This window comes from Cynocephalus volans, chromosome 12 (assembly GCF_027409185.1).
Source record: "Cynocephalus volans isolate mCynVol1 chromosome 12, mCynVol1.pri, whole genome shotgun sequence".
Classification (NCBI taxonomy): Eukaryota; Metazoa; Chordata; class Mammalia; order Dermoptera; family Cynocephalidae; genus Cynocephalus; species Cynocephalus volans.
The window spans coordinates 86,227,068-86,239,593 of record NC_084471.1 but is presented as its reverse complement, the minus strand read 5'-3'; the positions used below and the strand labels follow the sequence as shown (position 1 = coordinate 86,239,593).

The following is a 12,526-nucleotide window of genomic DNA, read 5'->3' as shown; positions in this document are numbered from 1 at the left end:
GAAGAGACAGCCCTTTCCTTTTAAAAACTTATTTCATTATGTAATAACCCTCTCTACTAAGCATCTCCACCTGATACCTCTCATCCTGTGTCTTCTTACAGTTGAAAGAACTTGTATCATGAAAGGATGATCATAGTATAAAATTTGAAAAATGCAGAAAAGTATGAAAATGGAAATAAAATATGCCTATGATCCCACACCCAGAAATAATGATAATCATTATTAAAACATTCTGATGGATTTCCTTATAATCTTTTTTCTTTATTTGTACATATGTGTATACATGTATATTTATGCATGTATACGCACATATACACACATGTATATGTGAATGTACGTTCACATCAGTTGAAGCTGAGATTATTAAATTTTATGGCACAGCCTACAATAAACACATATATGGCTATTCTGTAACTTTTAACCACTGTCTTATTAATAACCGTTAGACGATTGTTATTGTTTTAATAAATACGTCTACAGTAAACCCCCTTGTCTATAAATCTTTGCATCTCTTGTTATATTCCTATATGTTGGGTTAATGGACTAAATATCGAAAATATATTAAAGTCTTGTGATAGCTGATACCAAATTTCTTTCCAGAAAGGTTACAGCCATTTTTGATGCCCATCCTTTCACCATCTGATGGCAATTTTTAGTCCAGCTTATTCCATGATGCCCCAGCAAGGAAGTGGGGGTGGAAGAACAGACAGACACACACACATACTCACTGAAGACTGTCGTGCCCTGCTCTGGTGGCTGCCCACGTGGAATAGGTGCTGCCAACTCCTGAGGCACAATCGGGGAATGTTAGAAATCCTTCAGGTCCTGAGTCTTAGTGGCTAAAAGTCCAACCGTCAGAAGTCCGTGTTCTGGGACTGTTGGTTACCATGGCAACAATAAAACCCCCAAGTTAAAGCCAGAAATGTGGAAAGAGAAAAAAAGAGATAGAAAATCACAGGATCCATCCTGTCACTTCCAAAATATTCTGTACCCATATCATCCTGGGCTGAAGAGGACCCCTCTTGAGGGCGGAAGGACAGATGTGATGGTGGTTTCTTCCCTCTTGTCATGAATGTGTCTGATATGGTTCCTGTCCTTACGGAATTTAGAGCCCATTAGGTGAGATGGACGCAGCCTATTTTGGGACAGAGTGGTTAGTGCAACAACAGAACTTCAAAATAATGTCACAAGAGAACGAAAGGAGGGCACCTTATGCAGCCAGGATGGGATTGGGGTTGGGTACCAGGAAAGGCCACCTGAGGGAGAGTCCTTGTGGTCTGAACATTTATGGAGGAGTGGAAGTTAGTGAAGTAATGAAGAGGTAGGGGTGGGGAGTGAGGGCCCAGCATGAGCAAGGACATCCAGGTGAGAATAGCCTCTTGTTGGGGACATCAGGTGGACCAGTGAGCTCACGGAAGGCCTTCTACCCCTGGTGAGGAGCTTGGATTTTTTCCTCTGAGCCTGCACTTGGACGGTGATATTCACTTACCAGGCTTTCTTCTAGGCAGTTCACAATACATTGAAATATTTGACATGATTCAAAACAAAACAAAACTTCCCATTGGCTTGATGGCATGAACATTACTGGTTGGCTTTAAAGGGGATGGAATCGGCAGGTTTGTAGGAGGAGCCAGGCTGCACTGGTCTGAGGAAGGAGTGGAAGGAGAGGAGTGGAACAGTGAATACAGACTGTGCTTTAGAATGTCTGAGCAGGGTGGGCGGGAGGAAGCAGAGTCGAGGCTTAGTTTGCACACCCACCTTCTAAATAAAAAAGATGGAAGGAATCAATACAGGGGGAGAGGTTCAGAATATAAGAGGTTGGCTACTTTTTGAGGAGGGTAAAGGTGGGATCCGTGGCATGGATGGGGGATTGATTGTAAAAAGACGTGTGTCCCCTGATATTAGAAGGAAAAATGTGAAGAGGGTCATGGAAAAAGTTTGGAGGGGTGCATTGTTGAGAAACTCTGTTGAGTTTCCCAGCAAGGCTTCTGCCTTATTCCTGAGATTAAGTCGATGCTTTTTACATCGGTTCTATTAACTGGGCCTCTGCTCTTGTTCTGGTTCCCTTGTGCCCATGTTACCTATGTGGACAGCCTCTCTAGTAACCTGAAGGGTCTGGGTCCTCCTAGAACTGGAGCTTTGCTTTTCCTCATTGTCTTCATCCTCTAGGCACCCCAGCTGCTCACTAAACCCTTCCCCTTCATGGCCCAGCATCCCAGGCTGCCCTTCCCTTCCTGGTGGCATCAGGAACTTGTTTGGGGATGGATTAAATCATAGTCCCCAGTGATCCAGTCTGGTCACTTTGCCCTCGGTGCTACAGTGTTCTCAGTGGGTCCTTCCTAGGTGGAGGTGGTAAATCTTTCATTCTCTGTTTCTATATGTGCAATTCAGAGGACAAATGTGGGTCATGTAGATTTGAAGACTTTCATTTGCATAGACTAAAGCAAAAAAACCTACTTTAATAGCAAATTCTTCTTGGCATTTGTAGTTATAGCAATATCCGGTCTGGTCTAGGTCTGGTCTAAACTGTGAGACTATGAGATATTGTTTCTAGGTCCAATTCATTGATTCTCAGGAAGGGAGTAGGGGATGAACTCAGACTTTCCTAGGGATAGGGTACATGTATACTTTGGAAAAGCATAATATAAAATGAACGTTTCTTAAATTTGCTTTTGGTCACTTTTTTAGATTTCAAATTTCAAATGGTACTAAAAGAAACCATAAGATTTTTGTATTTATCAAAGAGGTATGGGTTTAAACACACATACACACATAAAGAGAGACACACACACAAGCACACTCATAAAAAGAAAAACTCCAAGAACACTTTTCTGACCTAAAAGAACCTCCAGTCATTGGAATTTATCAATTTCTTAAGATCTTTTCCAAATATTTGTCTCTGTTTGTATTTCTATTTAACAAGATCACATTTAAAGTTGACCATGACTCACTCTCAGGTTTTTCACTGTTGTGCTGGCTTAAATTTCTAGGTTCTGTTAAATAAGAGGGTTTTAGGTGACTCTGTTTCAGCTGTTAGGATGGCATGATAGAAGAAACAGGCAGAGTTGGAGTTGGGAGAAACAGTTTCTACTACCTAGCCGATGCATCCTGGTGAGTACCCACAGACTGCCCACAACTCCCAAGAGTGATTGGAGACCTGTAAGTTAGAGGCAGCATGCTCCGTAGTGTTTATTGAGCACTTACTATATGCCAGGTCTTTTGCTTAAGCACTTTACATGTGTTAATGTGCTTAAACCTCACAATGACCCCAATCAGTTAAGTATCATTATTTGCCCCATTTTATAGAAGAAGGAACCCAGAGATGAGCCATTACATAGCTTCCCACATTCCTAGATCATTACCCTCCAAGAACTTGGATTCAGACATGAGCAGTATGGCTTCAGAAGCCATAGTCTTTACTTCTATATACCATCGTCTCTCAGGAGGCTGACTGCCCACCTCCTCCCTGGAAGATTCCTGGGAGTGCTGACCCAGTCCAAAATCGACCCCATATTCTGTTTCCTTGAAAGAAACTCCTTTGAGGGGAACAGCATGTTCGAAGAGACATATAAGAGGTGCACATGGTACACAGGACTGGCCCTGAGTAATGGTGTCTCCATTTGGGGCAGGCTAAAATGAGATTTAAGATAGGTATTCAACTTCCTCTTTGATATGTTGAGATCTGGACTCCTCTGATCTGGCTTTTCATAAGCACTCTGTGACTGCCTTCCAGAACACTGAAGCCTAGAAAAGAATTCATAAGTAGCTTTCTTTTGATGCAGCTGAAGGGGAAGGGGAAGAAACTGTATGTTGTACCATTACGCATGGAAGTGGAGCACTTTGAACTGAATATAAACATTTAAGAAGGAAAAAGAAAAAACGATTTTCCAGACTAAACCATTGAAGTTTATAGTGATCCTGAAGATAAAACAGCTTCAAAGGGAGGCAACCTCAGAGAAAACATGAAATTTTATTAACTTATTTTTACCATTTCTCTACAATATGTTTACACATCTCTCTCTCTCTTTCTCTCTCTCTCTTTATTTTATAAATATACAATTCAGATAACGAAAGTTCCTGAAGCTCACCTTCTCTCTTGCCCCAGAAAAAAAGATAATCATTATTAATATTTGATATGTATTAATTCACTCAGACTTTTTTTCCCTAAGACATCATGGAAGTAACAATGACACACATCAGCCTTAGGATGCCATGCTGAGGAGTGCAGTCAATTCTAAATGGTAACTTAACTTTCACCTCTAAGAAGAGGTGAGGGGATTTGGGGTCCTCATTAACAATATCACTTTGTTCATTTATTTCTTAGGGCCTTAATTTGACTTGCTTGGATTATAATTATATTATTTAAATAATATAAACTGCCTTTTCTCTTGAAGCAAGATCATCCATAATAAGGATTAAGGTTTTAAAAATGATAGTATGTTGTGGATTTATAATGTTTTAGGCCCAAAGCCCGTTAATAATAGTAACTTTTTAAGAATTGGAGCACTCCCTGAAATCCATTTGACTTGATGGGATTTGGAACATAAATATAGAGTAGGAAGTTTCTAATTTAGAAGTTAAGCTATTCTGATGATTAGTTTTTTTTTTTTAATTTATTTTTATATTTTATTTTGTCAATATACAATGTGGTTGATTATTGTGGCCCATTACTGAAACCTCCCTCCCTCCTCCCTCTCCTCCCTCCCACTCAACAATGTCCTTTCTGTTTGCTTGTCATATCAACTTCAGGGAACTGTAGTTGTTATGTCTTCTCTCCCCCACCCCCCCCTGGGTTTTTTTTTTTTTTTTTGTGTGTGTGTGTGTGTGTGTGTGTGTGTGTGTGTGTGTGTGTGTGTGAATTTATTTATTTATTTTTAGCTCCCACCAATAAGTAAGAACATGTGGTATTTCTCTTTCTGTGCCTGACTCGTTTCACTTAATATAATTCTCTCAAGGTCCATCCATGTTGTTGCAAATGGCAGTGTTTCGTTTGTTTTTATAGCTGAGTAGTATTCCATTGTGTAGATGTACCACATTTTCCATATCCACTCATCCGATGATGGACATTTGGGCTGGTTCCAACTCTTGGCTGCAAAATATGCATCTGACAAAGGATTAATATCCAGAATATACAAGGAACTCAAACAACTTTACAAGAAAAAAACAAGCAACCCAATTAAAAAATGGGCAAAAGAGCTAAGTAGGCATTTTTCTAAGGAAGATATACAAATGGCCAACAGACATATGAAAAAGTGCTCAACATCACTCAGCATCCGGGAAATGCAAATCAAAACTACACTGAGATACCATCTCACCCCAGTTAGGATGGCTAAAATCCAAAAGACTCTGAACGATAAATGCTGGCGAGGTTGTGGAGAAAAAGGAACTCTCATACATTGTTGGTGGGACTGCAAAATGGTGCAGCCTCTATGCAAAATGGTATGGAGGTTCCTCAAACAATTGCAGATAGACCTACCATACGACCCAGCTATCCCACTGCTGGGAATATACCCAGAGGAATGGAAATCATCAAGTCGAAGGTATACCTGTTCCCCAATGTTCATCGCAGCACTCTTTACAAAAGAGCTGATGATTAGTTTTATGTGTTAACTTGACTAGGCCATCGGGTGCCTACATATTTGGTTAAACATTATTCTGGGCGTGTCTGCAAGGGTGTTTCTGGATGAGATTAACATCTGAATCAGTAGACACAGTAAAGCAGATTGTCTTTCCAAATGTGGTTGGGCCTCATCAAATCCATTGGAGGCCTGAATAGAACACAAGACTGAATAAGGGAGATTTTGCTCTGCCTGACTGTGTTAGAGCTGGGACATCAGTCTTCCCCTGCATCCAGATTCAGACTGGGACTTAGACTATCAGCTCTCCTGCTCCTCAGGCCTTTGGACACAGACTGTACCATTGGCTCTCCTGGGTCTCCAGCTTGCAGATGGCAGATCTTGGGACTTCTCAGCATCCATAACCATGTGAGCTAATTCCTTATAATCTCACTCTCTCTCTCTCTCTCCCTCCCCATGTACATAACACACATATATATGTGTATATATATATACACAGTCAGGAGTTGCTTAACAATGGGGATATGTTCTGAGAAATGTGTTGTTAGGCGATTTTGTCATTGTGTGAACATCATAGAGTGCATTTACACAAACCTCGATGGTATAGCCTACTACATTCTCAGGCTATGTGGTATAGCCATTATAATCTTATGGGACCACCATCGTATATGAGGTCCGTTGTTGATCTGAATGTTGTTATGTGGCATATGACTGTGCGTGTGTGCGCACGCGCACGTGTGTGTGTGTGTACACACATACATACATATGACGGTACTTCAGAAAGTTTGTAGAAAAGTAGAATTAAAGACAATGGGAATCTTTCCATGAACTTTTTGAAGTACCCTCACAGAGAAAGACAGGTAAAGATATATATACACCTCCTATTGGTTCTGCTTCTCTGGAGAACCCAGACTAATATAGCTACTTATAGCTACTTTATTTTTCATTATTTGAAATCATAAAATATTTTAAGAATACATAAAGAGACATCCTGAATCTGTGATATGATACACTAAGGGCACAGTGTCGTTTCTGTAGTATTTTGCCAGCAATACATAATCTTGGCCTAATTATGAGAAAATATCAGACAGACTTCAATTGTGGGATGTTTGACAAATAACTGATAAGTATTAGGTCATGAAAGACAAGGAAAGACTGAGTTACTGTCACAGACTGGGGGAGACTAAGGAAAAATAACAGCTAAATGCAATGTATGATTCTAGATAGGATCATAGTGGAAACACTGGGGAAATTTCAATACTTTTTTATTTTAGTGAATACTCTTCTACTAAAGTTATATCCTGGTCTTATCATTGTGCTGTGTTGTGTAAGATGCTAGCATTGGGGGAGTGGGCTGAGGGATATATGAATACCCTGTACTATGTATGCAACTTCTCTGTATGTCTAAAATTAAGTCAAAATAAAAAGTTGAAGGAAGAATACGTAAAAGTACAGGAAATGATATAGCAAACACCTATATACTTAACTCAGTTTGGTCAAGTCTTAATATTTTGCCATATTTGATTCATTGTTTTTTAAAAAAAAACATTGTAGATAAAACTTAAGCCCCCTTTTATTCCTTTCTGATCCCCTTCTTTCTCCACTTCTCCCATCAGCACTATTCTGAATTTGATGTTTATCTTGTGCATGTTTTAATGTTGTTTTATGTATTAATATGTCATTTTACCTTTGAGGATAAAAACTAATGTAGATATGAATTTACTTAATACCACTGAACTGTGCACTTAAAAATAGTTAAGGTGGTAAAAATTTGTTTAGCTTTATTTTTAATTGACAAATAATAATTGTATATATTTATGGGGTACAATGTGATGTTTTGATACATGTATATATTGTGAAATGATCATATCAGGCTAATTAGCATATTCACCTGAAGTCTTTATCACTTCTTTCTGCTGAAAACATTTAAAATCCTCTCTTTCAGTTATTTTTAGTATGCAGTACTTTATTATGTATTCTAACTATCGTCACTGTGCTGTGCAATAGAACACCAGAACTTACTTACCTGTCCACCTGAAACTTTGTACTTGTTGACTAACATCTCCCCTTTCCCTTTCCCCATTCGCTATACCCCCATGGTAAATTTTGCATGTATTTTACCAGTAAAAATGTTGGGGGGTGGGAAGAATCAATGTAAATGAACTACACACGATGCTCTTTAGAAAACAGGAAGTTTTATTCCCATGGCTTGTTTTGTTTTATTAGAATTATTGTGACAAGGATATCCTTCTCCCAGACCAAATTCTTAGCTGAAATATTTGTAGTATTTATCTTTTGGGAGTGGAGAGAGGATGGGTACAATTTCTTATGCTCTATTTATACTCATATGTTCATTCCCAAACAGATGTAAACTTATCAAAGCTTGTGCACTTAATTACAGGAGTGTGGTGGTAAAAATAGACTTTTGGTGTAAGCAAAGTTAAATGTAATCAAAACTCTACCAAACACCACAAACTCTGCTAGGTGCTTTCCCATGTTTGGTTATTTAATTTCAAAACAACCCTCTGAGTTGTGTATTTTCATTCTAATATTAAGGTTTGCAATTCAGGGAACCCAGACCTGTCTTTAAAGTCCAGAGGCTGTCTGCAGCTTTGCTGCCACTTTTGAAAACTGGCCTCAGCTGATTTGTTCATGCATCATGGGTTGTATGGCTAGTCAACAATGCTAGTGGAGGAGAACTATTGGTCTCCTGTCCCACAGTTTCACCACTTAGTGTTGCCATGAAAGCAACTCAGAGTGAATTCTGCCACACATGGAAGCCTTTAAAAACAAAAAGCAGGCACAAAAGCATCATACAGCCTTGTTCTATAAGCTTCAGAACTATGCTAACAGGATAGCCACTAGCCACATGTGGCTACTAAAATTAAAATTGTTTTTTCTTTTTTTTTTTTTTTTTGTGCTGGCCGGTATGGAGATCTGAACTCATGACCTCATGACCTTGATGTTATAAGGCTGTGCTCTAACCAACTGAGCTAACCGGTCAGCCCTAAAATTAAAATTGAATTAAATTAAAAGTTTGGTCCTTCAGTCACACTCGCCACATTTCTATGATCAGTGACCACCTGTACCACCTTATTAGACAGGGCCGACAAACATTCTCAACATTTTCATCATCACAGAAAGTCCTACTGGACAGCGTTGCTCTAGAAAGTCCCTATGCTCTGTCCTTTGGTGCATCTGGATAGCACTCTGAACAAAAGTTTTATTAGAAGTAGATGGGACAATATGCTAGTGTCAGGATTTGGCTTTCTTGTCACGATCAGGTGACAAAATTTCCTACAAAGCATCTAGAAACAAGGCTTGTAGGAATCTTCAGCCAAGGTCACCATTCCCCTCTCCCCAGTTTTATTGAGGTATAATTGACAGATAAATATTATATATGTTTAAGATTTGCAATGTGATGATTTGATATATGTATACATCGTCAAGTGATTACTACAGTCAAGTTCATCGACACATCCATTACGTCACATAGTGACCATTTGTGTGTGTGTATGGGGTGAGAACACTTACAATCTACTCACCTAGCAAATTTCAAGTATGTAATAGAATGTTATTAACTATCGTCACCATGGCCTACATTAGTTGCCCTGAATGTACGCTGTGAAGGCACCATTTTAACGGTTTAGACAACTTTGGCTGGGTAGATTCTTATTTTCAGTTTATGCAAGAGTGGGAATGTCTGTACAACACTTAGAGCCCACTGTGAACACCATTTTATCAATCAAAAATCACTGTGGCAGACATTATGCTAAATAACAACCCTCTGGTGTTTATCAGAGATAAACATGGTTGACTTGGTTTTCTGTTTACATGAGCTTTTGATCAGTTATCCAAATGCTGACTACCCCAGGGTATGGGTTAAATGTAATTATCACCCTTCATTCACGACTACCCATGTTGAAGTATCTTGAAAACGTGCAGACAATGTAACTGTCTGTGTATAGATTATCTCATTCAGTCTTTATAACAACCCTTTCCATTCTGCATTGCTGGTGTTAACCACCTTATTTTAGGCTTGATTGAATCCCCCAATTCTTGTGGCCAGACCATCGCATGGTGGAGCCTGTGGCTTCTTTATTTCTTAAGTGAGAACTCAATCAAAATAATTTGTATAGTTGCCAAACATTTAAGGATATTGCCTTTCCTATCTTATTTCCTAATGTCAAGACCCATACATACTTCAGGCCAAGTCTGATGGTGCCTCATGCAATACCAAATACAGGCAACCTATAGTCCTCTCTTAGTTCTCTGTTAGAATATTTTCTATATTTTTCAATTTTTTTTGTTAATTCAACAACTGTGGGCCCACCAGTTGAGTGCCTGTCAAGTTCCAGGCTTGCAGCCTGCCACTTCTGGCAGCAGCAAACCTATTTTTGACCTGGCTTTGCTTCATCTATAAAATAGAGATAGTAATGTCTTCCTTGCAGTCTTTTTGTAACAATTACATATTATATATGCTTTGTTAATGGTTTATTTTCATTCCATAATTGAGGAAACAAACTCCTTCCTCTGTCTTTCATTGGCAGTACCCAATGAAAGGAGAAAATGTTTTCATTTTATTCTAAAACTTTAGACACAGATTAATTTCCAATCCTGATTGCACTTCAAAATCACGTGTGTGTTTAATAACCATACTTTTATTTGTGTGATTTTTAAGTTTATTTATTTATTATTATTATTATTATTATTATTTTTACACTCTATGATGTTGCAGAGCAGCTGGTGAGGAGGAGGAGAGGGAAAAGGGGGAGGAAATAGGGTGGGAGAAGGAGGAAGGAGGAAGGGCAGAGTTGAGGCCTGTAGCATCCCCCTCATTCCTGCATGGGAGACCATGGAGCTTCCAGTGGTGGCCCACTCATTGCTGAGCTGGGTGCAGATGTCAAGGGGGTGTGGCTGAAGCCTTTGCTCCCCCACCATCCCAGCTTGGGAGCTCCAGGTGCTTCCTGTGGTGGCTAGGTGGTTTTCGCTGGGCTGGTTGCGGGTGTCAGGGGGCATGCCCTCTGGGGTCATGGCCCCAGGGTGTCAGCCCTCCCCCACTCCCTGTCTTCGTAGCCCAGGGGACTTCTGATCCTTCTAGGTTTTATAGGTGTTCTTTGGTGATGTGAGACCTTTACTAGTTAATATCAAACTTTGTCTCTGGTCTGTGGGTATTTTGTTTTTTCTTCCAGTACTGTGTTGGATTATTTGCTGTTCCTACTACTTAAACTCTGCACTGGAACTAATTTGTTGTCCTTTACTTACTTCTAAAATGGGGGGACTTCCTGTGGGGGCCAGTACTTGAGCTCTGGTTGAGCTAAATTGTTGCTTTGCTGCTGATTCCCTGAGGAAGGCTTTTTGTGCAGCTCAGGTTTTAATGATTGACTTTGTAGGTACTTCCGGCTCTCATGAGATCCAGAACACCTGGGTTTTATAGAAACGCTGGTTTGCACCTAAGTCTTTTCAGCAAACTGCACCCCCTGCAGTTCTGTATTCCTGACCAGTCACCTCTGAGTGGTCCTGTGCTGACTGGGGGACAGATCAGCTGTCCTTGCTGTGCCCTAGTGTTCCCCTGGTGGGCCCATCTCCCCTACTGCCCACGCTCCAAACACTTTCTATGGGTCAGGCCATGCATCAGTCCCTTGTGGTGACTCACTGGCCTCTGAGTGGCTTCTTTTTTTGGTTATTGTGGCGCTTCACTCCTATGTGGGTCCATGGTAACACAACTGTGGCTTTTGCTGGGTCCTGCTCCATGAGCTCAGCAGGGCCAGCCTGGAAGTGGCCAGGGCTCAAAACGGTTGGAGCAGTTCTTTCTTTCTCTCATCGTGGCTTCTCCTGCCTTCATGCACTCCATAGGTCTCTCCTCCTCTTCCCCTGAGCTCTAGTGGCCCCAGCTTGGCTGTCATTGCTTTTTAATAGTTGTAAATTGGTTGATTTGTGGGGGAGAGTGACGCTGGGGACCATCTATTCCATCATCTTGACTGGAACTCCTGTATTTGTGTGGTTATCTGGCTGTCTCCCCTGCTGGACTGGAGCCACCACGAGAGCAAGGTGGATTCATGTTTCTCTGGGTAGTTTCTGCATCCACCAGCCCAGTGCCTGATCAGTGAACCCCTCCCAGAGTCCTGCTGTCATATTTGGAGAACCACTGGAGTTAGCATCCTTTCCCAATGTATCACTTGTGTGCGAGCCACACTGGAGACTTCTCCATATCTCGTGCATTATCTAGTGTCGTCTAATGTCAGAGGCCTGCAGTTGTTCTCCCCTTGGCACCATTCTAAATTGGGCAGGCAATCCCCTTGCTGGAAAGTTTTCCACAAAAAAATGTTTGAGGGGAAAGATGGGGAGGATGTAGACTTCCTGGGGAGTTACCTCAGGGGAAACAAGAAACCAGAGACCAAAGAGCATAGTTGGTATTTTTACTACCTTTCCTTAAAGGACTAGTAAAATGCTCAAAATGCAAAGGCCTTTGATCTGGTTCTCTAGGGTACTGTAAAGGAAAGGGGCAGAGGTAGAAGTGAGGGGTGGAAATGCTCAAGGTTGATTATCTGTGAAGGACCCCAAGGGCTCAGAGGCAGACAGACTTGCCTCCAGCTCCCAAACTAAGCCACAGGGACAGGCGGTGGCCTACAGTATCTTTCTTATATTCTGGAAACTCCGAAAGATGGTATACGGTATCTGAGGAGTGAGTGAAGAATGAATATGAATAAGAGCAGGAAACGTGAATGCCTGTGTAAATAATAATCAGCTTCTGTTTAATTAGAAGGGTATTGAGGATAAGCAGAATGGGAACAGGCGAACCTAGGATGGGGCTGAGCGACATGAGGGTCGGCCGTCTCTCTGCACCTCTCTGGCCATCAGCATCAGCATCAGCATCAGAGCGTTCCCACTAGCAGAACTGCCTGCCAGCCAAAACCTCCTACCCCTGCTCCCCATCCCACCTTTAAATG

At 40.9% G+C, this 12,526-nt stretch overlaps 1 protein-coding gene across 14 annotated transcripts in view; it reads left to right on the top strand.

Moving 5' to 3' along the window:
• PPFIBP1 (PPFIA binding protein 1) overlaps positions 1-12,526 on the top strand; it is a 153,699-nt gene that overhangs the window by 66,042 nt on the left and 75,131 nt on the right. The gene's annotated exons all lie outside the window — the stretch shown is intronic.